Below are 2,750 nucleotides of genomic sequence, written 5' to 3'. Positions count from 1 at the left end.
ATTTACATGCATGAGATAGATCCCAAACATTTAATATTTTGACTTCAACATTCAAACTTATATAAAATTCAATATTTGAATAATTTGAACCCTAAATGGGATTATAACCATGTTTACTTTACTGCATAAGAATTTTTTATCTGGGATTGGGCAGCTCATTCTAGTTCACACAATATCCTGTCCAATGTCATTTAAAATCTGTTTTCTTTTAATCACAATACCGACTGACTAATGAAAGAATTACAATTAAAATGGTCTCACCAAGACTCAGCAGGAGGAATGTATTGATCTTATTATTATCATACTGGAGTACAAACACTTATATCTACCTACTGGGAACAAAACAGAAACAAACTAATCCTACAAACCAGGAGCACTCCTACACTAACTCAACTACTGCAGCTATATTGCCATGACTTATTCAAACTCCTAAAATAACTCAAGAAAGTTTGTTGCACTTCCAAACCAAGTCAAACAGCAACATTCAGACATAAACAAATTAATATTATTCCAACGTTCAGACAATTATTTACCTTAGCAAGGGGAGCAAGGCAATTTGTGGTGCAACTATCATTGGAAACAATATGGAGGTCAGATTTGTATTCCTTCTCATTGACACCAACAACAAACATAGGAGCATCTTTGCTAGGGGCAGATATTATGACCTTCTTTGCACCTCCCTGAGAAATAAGATAGAAGTCCAATCAATATACCTTTCGTGAAATTACTTCACCAGAATACAAGATTATATTTAATAGGCATATATTAGTACCTAATAAACTATTTCCCCATACAAAACACTTTCCCCACAGAAAATACTCATGTCAATACATAAAAACATACCTGAAAAGAACTGACATGTACGGCTAACAACAATATTGTGAGCATTATATCATTTAACCCATACCTTGAACCGAAGACAGCAACAGGTTTCTCACCAAATAAAAGGGTCTTCTCAACCTTAACTTTGAGTTCATGATGCTTCCAGGAACCATGGACACTGTCATACTTGAACATATATGTCTACGACAAACAATAAACAACAAACAATAATCAGTTTCACTTTCACAAAAGCAAACAAGGAAGATCAATCTTAGTTGTTAACTTGTAAAACTAACACCAACTTGTAAGCATACACAGTCAATTTCAAATTAACTGAGATTTGACCAGAACACAATCGTAAAAATGAATGTCTATTATAATCATTCAATCTTGCATTCAAGTTCCGATCCAGCCTTATAACAATGATAACCGTCTATAAGTAACTACAAGTTAATGCGGAACTAGTTGGAGAAGACATTGTGGAAATAGGTTTGTAATGTACACTAGTTGGAGAAGACTTTGTGGAATAAGTTGGAGAAGATTTTGTGGAACCGTAATAAGAACTGGAACGGTCATTGTCACCATCCTTAAAGGTGGCGTCAGAAGAAGGAAAATAAGCCTCTATTTCAATTTTTTCCATAATTCGTTGAGTAGTCCAGAGGTATGAAGAGTGACCCTCCACGAATTCTGTTACATCAATTTGTACCAAGAAAAACTCATTTACTCATAATTATGTTAAATTTATATCAAAATATGATAAGTATATATGCTAATTACAACAAAAAATGATGGTTAGCAGATACTTGCATTCTCAATTCCAGGGGTATCAACTTCTTGCATTCCATCTAATCCTTTGCTGAGGAGACTGTTTATATATGAGAATATCAAGTTGCAACGTTTTAGAATAAACTCACAAAGATAAAATCACATGTTATGGCGAACCAATATTATACTTTTAAAATTAATCAAAAATGAAACCGAGAAATGGTATTATCCAGTAGATGAGAAGAACCAGCAGAATTGTGAACATTAAGTAATAAGTTCACGGCTGCTATAGTATGTACCTAGCACAAAAGACGACTCCAAGCATCCAGTCATTTGTAGAATATGCATTCACAAATCTTCCAGACACAACCTGCAAAAGAACTGGTCTATGAATTTAAAGGGAAACATAATGGATCACCAAGACGGATCATTTATAAATAAAAAAGTAGGATATTACCTTCCTTGCTTCTTCCCAGTTTTCACTATTAATAGAAAGAGGTGAACCAAGGAGAACAACTCTTTCAACCAGCTGAGCTGCAAGTATTCATTGTAACTGCATTAAAACAGTTCAAGCTAGCATAAACGAAAAGGAAAAAGAGTTTCTGTCCCTGAAGATACCATCACAGTCAGCTTTAGCCAGAGTTTCAAGACACTTGAAAATTACTCGTGCTCCAAGCGAAAACCGTATTAGCGTCACAGGCCTGAAATGTATTTGGACAAAATATTTATTAAATTTTAAACAACTAACCATGAACTCCTAGTATATCAAAATTATGTTCCTATACTTTGATTGGCATGTTTACCTCTGTCCATGCAATCCCTTTAACAGAACTTCTTCAGCGAGTAACATTCCAGCCTGATCAGACCTACTCACAAAATAGAATAATTTAGCAAGACGTGGGAAGCGGGAAAAGATAAGGGAGAACTCTTGATAAAAAGAGGAACCTGTCTATGGTAATTGCCCATTTGCTGTCAATAAGATCAAGTACATTGAGTAATGCTGTTGGCCAGGCCAGTGCACTGACAAGAGAGTGTAATGCAGTCAACATGGCTCCTTGTTTCATCGCAGTAATTGTAAGCTCTGCAGCAGGTACAGGAAATTCTGTCATAAACTATATCTATCCTGACACTAATTCACTAAAGGGTGATATGATTTACGTGTA

The 2,750-nt window shown here is 35.0% G+C and overlaps 1 long non-coding RNA gene across 1 annotated transcript; it reads right to left on the bottom strand.

The window, feature by feature from the left end:
- Window positions 1–2,076: 2,076 nt before the first annotated feature.
- LOC141702652 (uncharacterized) lies at window positions 2,077–2,443 on the bottom strand. The gene is made up of 3 exons (XR_012567216.1): window positions 2,391–2,443; window positions 2,206–2,288; window positions 2,077–2,121 (listed from the first exon to the last, which is right to left on the bottom strand). It is a non-coding gene; the product is annotated as an uncharacterized LOC141702652 (long non-coding RNA).
- Window positions 2,444–2,750: the final 307 nt, after the last annotated feature.

Source organism: Apium graveolens, unplaced genomic scaffold (assembly GCF_009905375.1).
Source record: "Apium graveolens cultivar Ventura unplaced genomic scaffold, ASM990537v1 ctg5427, whole genome shotgun sequence".
Classification (NCBI taxonomy): domain Eukaryota; kingdom Viridiplantae; phylum Streptophyta; class Magnoliopsida; order Apiales; family Apiaceae; genus Apium; species Apium graveolens.
This window is presented reverse-complemented; position numbering and strand designations above follow the sequence as displayed.